Source organism: Lithobates pipiens, unplaced genomic scaffold, assembly GCF_037356315.1.
Source record: "Lithobates pipiens isolate NorthernLeopardFrog02 unplaced genomic scaffold, aLitPip1_a1.2 Scaffold_23, whole genome shotgun sequence".
In the NCBI taxonomy this organism is placed as follows: domain Eukaryota; kingdom Metazoa; phylum Chordata; class Amphibia; order Anura; family Ranidae; genus Lithobates; species Lithobates pipiens.
The window spans coordinates 335,615,739-335,623,698 of NW_027507785.1; the positions used below are offsets into that span (position 1 = coordinate 335,615,739).

General features: G+C 52.1%; 1 protein-coding gene across 1 annotated transcript in view; it reads right to left on the reverse strand.

Annotated features, from left to right (window-relative positions):
• Positions 1-2,577, reverse strand: part of PRDX1 (peroxiredoxin 1) — a 19,571-nt gene extending 16,994 nt beyond the window's left edge. Inside the window, exon 1 of the mRNA XM_077450794.1 lies at positions 2,536-2,577. The gene's annotated coding sequence lies outside the window, so the exon portion shown is untranslated. The remainder of the gene's footprint in view (positions 1-2,535) is intronic.
• Between the last annotated feature and the right edge of the window lie 5,383 nt (positions 2,578-7,960).

Below are 7,960 nucleotides of genomic sequence, written 5' to 3' on the forward strand. Positions count from 1 at the left end.
GTGTGACTGTGGGGGGGAGGGGGACATTAGAGTGTAAGCTCCTCTGTACAGAGACTGATGTGACTGTGGGGGGGAGGGGACATTAGAGTGTAAGCTCCTCTGTACAGAGACTGATGTGACTGTGGGGGGGGGAGGGGACATTAGAGTGTAAGCTCCTCTGTACAGAGACTGATGTGACTGTGGGGGGGAGGGGACATTAGAGTGTAAGCTCCTTTGGTGCAGACTGCGTTATATAAATGAATAAAACAAACATAACAGTTATTTGTTGGCTCAATTCCTCGATCTCAGATCTGGCCGGGGCGCAGATCGCTCTTATCGGTTGGCGGATGATAATCGCGCTTTGTGTCAATAAGAGGACCGGCGCTGATCAATCCAAATATTTATTTTCTGCTCCAGCTGACATATGAAGTGCGATGAATTTGATGCATTTGGTCCCAATACAGATCACTATCTGCTTCTTGGGCCCTTAATAAAAAAAAAAAAAAAAAACCCTCCCCCTCCCCCAGTACCTGTCATACTCATCCTGGCATCAATGTTAGCAAATTAAAATATGCCCGGCGGGTATCCTGACCCTTCCCCGGCTGCCGGTTCCATGAATGGGGAGAGATGGAGGACGGATCTGCAGACATGACTTGGATTTCCCAACAAGTCCCCCTCCCCCAATCACTTCTGATGATCCATTTATGAATTAGAAGTCTCTGTGACAACCATCCAATAGTCTGTCCTCCCCTCCCCCCCCCCCTCCTCAGTGGGGACAATACATTAGGGGTGCAGAACTCTTCAGGGGACCCTCCTGTACAGATTATGGGGAGAGGTTCAGCCTGGACACAGATCAATACCGGCCGTGTTGGCTCAGATATTGTCTATGGAAGTTATTGATCACCTCTCTACAATCAGATCTCATTCTACAGGAATTCATTTTATAACCAACAAAACAAATATCCGGCTCAGCCCCCCCCCTCCCAGGGAAAAAGCATAGGGGGGGGGGAATCACTTCTGGCAGGTTATACGGGTTCCATACAAAATCTTATGGTAAAGGCGTCCGAGGACAGAAACCGAACAGCAGGGGGGGGGGGGGGGGGGGACATACACAGGGGGGTAGTACAAGACAGGGGGTGGGGTGTACATACACAGGAGGGTAGTACAAGACAGGGGGTGGGGGGGGGGTACATACACAGGAGGGTAGTACAAGACACTGGGGGGGACATACACAGGAGGGTAGTACAGACAGGGGGTGGGGTGTACATACACAGGAGGGTAGTACAAGACAGGGGGTGGGGGGGGGACATACACAGGAGGGTAGTACAAGACAGGGGGTGGGGGTGGGACATACACAGGAGGGTAGTACAAGACAGGGGGTGGGTGGGACATACACAGGAGGGTAGTACAAGACAGGGGGTGGGGGGGGACATACACAGGAGGGTAGTACAAGACAGGGGGTGGGGGGGGACATACACAGGAGGGTAGTACAAGACAGGGGGTGGGGGGGGACATACACAGGAGGGTAGTACAAGACAGGGGGTGGGGGGGGACATACACAGGAGGGTAGTACAAGACAGGGGGTGGGGGGGGACATACACAGGAGGGTAGTACAAGACAGGGGGTGGGGGGGGACATACACAGGAGGGTAGTACAAGACAGGGGGTGGGGTGTACATACACAGGAGGGTAGTACAAGACAGGGGGTGGGGGGGGGGTACATACACAGGAGGGTAGTACAAGACACTGGGGGGGACATACACAGGAGGGTAGTACAAGACAGGGGGTGGGGTGTACATACACAGGAGGGTAGTACAAGACAGGGGGTGGGGGGGGACATACACAGGAGGGTAGTACAAGACAGGGGGTGGGTGGGACATACACAGGGAGGGTAGTACAAGACAGGGGGTGGGGGGGACATACACAGGAGGGTAGTACAAGACAGGGGGTGGGGGGGGGACATACACAGGAGGGTAGTACAAGACAGGGGGTGGGGGGGGACATATACAGGAGGGTAGTACAAGACAGGGGGTGGGGGGGGACATACACAGGAGGGTAGTACAAGACAGGGGGTGGGGGGGGACATACACAGGAGGGTAGTACAAGACAGGGGGTGGGGGGGGCATACACAGGAGGGTAGTACAAGACAGGGGGGGGGGGGGGACATACACAGGAGGGTAGTACAAGACAGGGGGGGGGGGGGGGGACATACACAGGAGGGTAGTACAAGACAGGGGGGGGGTACATACACACACACACAGGAGGGTAGTGGGGGGGGGGGGGGTTAGATAGAAAACACATGATCAGCACTTAGTGATCCCCTCACCCTCCAATCCTCCATCACGGAGTGCCGGACATGCTGGGACTTGTAGTGCCACAAACTTTTAGATGGGAAGTTTCAGAGATGCTGGGAGTTGTAGTGCCAAATACAGAACTCCCCCCCCCTCCTCCCCCCCTGAGTTAGAGCCCGGATGGGAGTTGTAGTCCGGTGTTTGGGAAGTGACATTTCCTGTCCGGGATACAATGTATCATTTCATCCCCTCCCCCAGAGCCCGTACTCTCGGCGGTGTCCGGTGATCGGGTCGGTCGGTGAAAGAAGATCGGAGCTCTGTTGTCGCTTTATATCCGCCGAGCCCCGCCCATCCGTGCATCAAAGCCCCGCCTACTGTCCCCGCCCCAAATCTGCAGACTATCTCTCCTCCTGTCATCCTGTACACCCCTCCCCCTCCCCCCTCCTACAACTATCCCCCCTCCTATAACTATCCCCCCTACAACTATCCTCCCTACTACAAACCACCCCCTCTCCTACAACTATCCCCCCACTATAACTACCCCTCTCCTAAAACTAATCCCCCTCTCTTACAACTATCCCCCCATAACTACCCCACCCTACAACTAATCCCCCTCCTATAAATACCCCTCCCTCCTACAACTACCCCCTGTAACTATCCCCCATCCTACAACTATCCCCCCTCCTATACATCATCCCCCTCCTATAACTACCCCCCTCCTACAACTATCCCCCCCTACAGCTATCCCCCTCCTATAACTACCCCCTCCTACAACTATCCGCCTCCTACAACTATCCCCCCTCCTAAACAATACCCCCTCCTACAACTATCCCCCCTACAACTACCCCACCCTTACAACTATGCCCCATACAAATATCCCCCCACAACTATCCCCCCTCCTATAAATATCCCCACTATAACTATCCCCCCCACAACTATCCCCCCTCCTATAAATATCCACCCTCTATAATTACCCCCCTCCTACAACTATCCCCCCTACAACTACCCTCCTCCTACAACTTCCCTCCCCCATACAACTATCCCCCTACACACCCCCTCCTACAACTATCCCCCCTCTTACAGACTAACCCCCCTCCTTAAATATCCCCCCCACTATAACCCCCCCTCCTACAACTATCCCCCCTACTACAACCCCCCCTCTCCTATAACTACCCCCCCTCTACAACTATCCCCCTCTTACAACTACCCCCTCCTACAACTATCCTCCTCCTACAACTATCCCCCTCCCCTCTCTTACAACTATCCCCCCATAACTACCGCACCCCCTACAACTATCCCCCCTCCTATAAATATCCCCCCTCCCTCATACAACTACCCCTTCTGTAACTATCCCCTCCTCATAACATATCCCCCTCTATAACTACCCCCTCCTACAACTATCCCCCCTACTATAACTACCCCCTCCCTCAACTATCCCCCTCCACAACTATCCCCCTACAACTATCCGCCCTCTTACAATTATCCCCCTCCTGTACATATACCCCCTCCTATAACTACCCCCCTCCTACCACTATCCCCCTCCTACAACTATCCCCCCTCCTACAACTACCACCCTACACTATCCCCCCTCCTACAACTATCCCCCATCCTACAACTACCCTGCCTCCTAAAGCTACCCCCCTACAACTATCCCCCCTACAACTACCTCCCTTCTACACTATCCCCCCCCCTTACAACTATCCCCCCTACAACTACCCCACCCCACAACTATCCCCCGCTAGAACTATCCCTCCATAACTACCCCACCCCTACAACTACCCCTCCTACAAGATCCCCCTCCTCCTACAACTACCCCCCTATAACTATCACCCCACCCCTACAAATATCCTCCCTCCTATAACTATCCACCCTCCTACAAATATCCTCCCCAACACACACCTAGAACTACTCCCTCTCCATCCCCCTGTACCCTTCCCCCATAACTACCCCCACCCTATAACCCTTGTACCCTTTTCTATCAATTTCCTCCAACAATAACCTATAACTATTTTCCCCTCCTATCATCATGTACCCCCTCCTATCACCCTGTACCCCCCTCCTATCTCTATGTACCCCCCTATCCTATCCCCTCCTATCACCATGTACCCCCTCCTATCACCTTGTACCCCCTCCTATCCTATGTACCCCCCTCTTATAACTACCCCCCTTCTATCACCATGTACCCCCCTATCCTATCCCCCCTCCTATAACCACCTCCTTCTATCACCATGTACCCCTCCTATCACTATGTACCCCCCTATCCTATCCCCCTCCTATAACCTCCCCCTTCTATCACCATGTACCCCCCTATCCTATCCCCCTCCTATAACCACTCCTTCTATCACCCTGTACCCCCTCCTATCACTATGTACCCCCCTATCCTATCCCCCTCCTATAATCTCCCCCTTCTACCACCATGTACCCCTCCTATCACCATGTACCCCCTATTCTATCCCCCTCCTATAACCACCCCCTTCTATCACCATGTACCCCCCTCCTATAACCACCACCCCTATCACCCTGTACCCCCTCCTATCACCCTGTACCCCCTCCTCCTATCAGTCTGTACCCCTCCCACCCCCCCACCCCCAGCACTCTTATCTCGCTGCAGCTCCGCTTCCATTACATTATTCATTGAGATATCACTGACTGATGAAGTAGCGCAGTCTACAGGGTGCAGCGGGGAGGGGAGGGGGGTGCTCACAGACTCCATACAGAGAGCACTGTATATCCAAATACCCCCTCCCCCTCCCCCTCCCCGTATTATTGTGTAAATATTTATAAAATATCCTAAAAAGAATTCCAGTCGCCCTTCAACTTTTTATCAGAGAGCCAGGCAATCAGCATTTTCAGGGGTCACCAATGACACCCCCATGTTTCTCTCTGCTGTGACGTTACCAGACATTGGCCAATGAGATGTGAAGATGAATGTCTCCGCCCCAAACCAGCACATAGCCAATTCTGAACCAATCACACCTCCCATAGACAGCGGAGATTCGTCCGGCATTCGCTGCTCATTCGCCATTCGCCATTCGCCAACATCCCAGATAAGAAATACATTCCGCAAAGTGCAGCAAATTCCTACAAAATGAACTTTCTTACTTTACAACCACAATATGGAGGCGAAGAACGAATCCCGACGAATCTCTTCTGAAGATGTGACATAGAAATCCTGCAAAGATTTACTGGGGAATCTCCGATCTCTCTATATGGTGAATCTCCGCAGATCTCCCTATATGGGGAATCTCTGCAGATCTCCCTATATGGGGAATCTCCGCAGATCTCCCTATATGGGGAATCTCCGCAGATCTCTCTATATGGTGAATCTCCGCAGATCTCCCTATATGGGGAATCTCCGCAGATCTCCTTATATGGGGAATCTCTGCAGATCTCCCTATATGGGGAATCTCCGCAGATCTCCCTATATGGGGGAATCTCTGCAGATCTCCCTATATGGGGAATCTCCGCAGATCTCCCTATATGGGGAATCTCCGCAGATCTCCCTATATGGGGAATCTCCGCAGATCTCCCTATATGGGGAATCTCCGCAGATCCTCCTTATATGGGGAATCTCTGCAGATCTCCCTATATGGTGAATCTCCGCAGATCTCCCTATATGGGGAATCTCCGCAGATCTCCCTATATGGGGAATCTCCGCAGATCTCTCTATATGGTGAATCTCCGCAGATCTCCCTATATGGGGAATCTCCGCAGATCTCTCTATAATGGTGAATCTCCGCAGATCTCCCTATATGGGGAATCTCCGCAGATCTCCCTATATGGTGAATCTCCGCAGATCTCCCTATATGGGGAATCTCCGCAGATCTCCCTATATGGGGAATCTCTGCAGATCTCCCTATATGGTGAATCTCCGCAGATCTCCCTATATGGGGAATCTCCGCAGATCTCCCTATATGGGGAATCTCCGCAGATCTCTCTATATGGTGAATCTCCGCAGATCTCTCTAGTTGGGGAATCTCCGCAGATCTCCCTATATGGTGAATCTCCGCAGATCTCCCTATATGGGGAATCTCCGCAGATCTCCCTATATGGGGAATCTCCGCAGATCTCTCTATATGGTGAATCTCCGCAGATCTCCCTATATGGGGAATCTCCGCAGATCTCTCTATATGGTGAATCTCCGCAGATCTCCCTATATGGGGAATCTCCGCAGATCTCCTATATGGTGAATCTCCGCAGATCTCCCTATATGGGGAATCTCCGCAGATCTCCCTATATGGGGAATCTCCGCAGATCTCTCTATATGGCGAATCTCCGCAGATCTCTCTATATGGGGAATCTCCGCAGATCTCTCTATATGGGGAATCTCCGCAGATCTCTCTATATGGGGGAATCTCCGCAGATCTCTCTATATGGGGAATCTCCGCAGATCTCTCTATATGGGGAAATCTCCGCAGATCTCTCTAAATGGGGAATTCTCCACTGACACTCCCCCTTTCTCATAGCAGCCAAGCTGAGCTGTGTGCAGGGCCGGGACAAGGGGTGGGCAGCAGGAATCACTGCCCTGAGCGCACCATGTATTGTAGGCAGGGCCGCTGTTAGAAATCATGGGGCCCCATACAGCCTACCTGATGGGGCCCCCTTGACCCCGCCCACAACCCATCATGGCTCCGCCCACAACCCCGCCCCTGCCTCCACGCTGTCAGGGTGGGGGGAGGGGGGTCTGGAGGCAGGAGCTGGAACATGTAACATTTACAGCGCCCACCCAATCATAACTGCACCTGAATGGGAGAGATGTCAGTGTTTTGACATCTGTGCCCATTTCAGTTTGTGTCTTCATACACCACCGACATTCCGCAAAGTGCAGCAAATTCCTACAAAATGAACTTTCTTACTTTACAACCACAATATGGAGGCGAAGAACGAATCCCGACGAATCTCTTCTGAAGATGTGACATAGAATCCTGCCAAAGATTTACTGGTGAATCTCCGATCTCTCTATATGGTGAATCTCCGCAGATCTCCCTATATGGGGAATCTCTGCAGATCTCCCTATATGGGGAATCTCTGCAGATCTCCCTATATGGGGAATCTCCGCAGATCTCTCTATATGGTGAATCTCCGCAGATCTCCCTATATGGGAATCTCCGCAGATCTCCTTATATGGGGAATCTCTGCAGATCTCCCTATATGGGGAATCTCCGCAGATCTCCTTATATGGGGAATCTCTGCAGATCTCCCTATATGGTGAATCTCCGCAGATCTCCCTATATGGGGAATCTCCGCAGATCTCCCTATATGGGGAATCTCCGCAGATCTCTCTATATGGTGAATCTCCGCAGATCTCCCTATATGGGGAATCTCCGCAGATCTCTCTATATGGGGAATCTCCGCAGATCTCCCTATATGGGGAATCTCTGCAGATCTCCCTATATGGTGAATCTCCGCAGATCTCCCTATATGGGGAATCTCCGCAGATCTCCCTATATGGGGAATCTCCGCAGATCTCTCTATATGGTGAATCTCCGCAGATCTCCCTATATGGGGAATCTCCGCAGATCCTCCCTATATGGTGAATCTCCGCAGATCTCCCTATATGGGGAATCTCCGCAGATCTCCCTATATGGGGAATCTCCGCAGATCTCTCTATATGGTGAATCTCCGCAGATCTCTCTAGTTGGGGAATCTCCGCAGATCTCCCTATATGGGGAATCTCCGCAGATCTCTCTA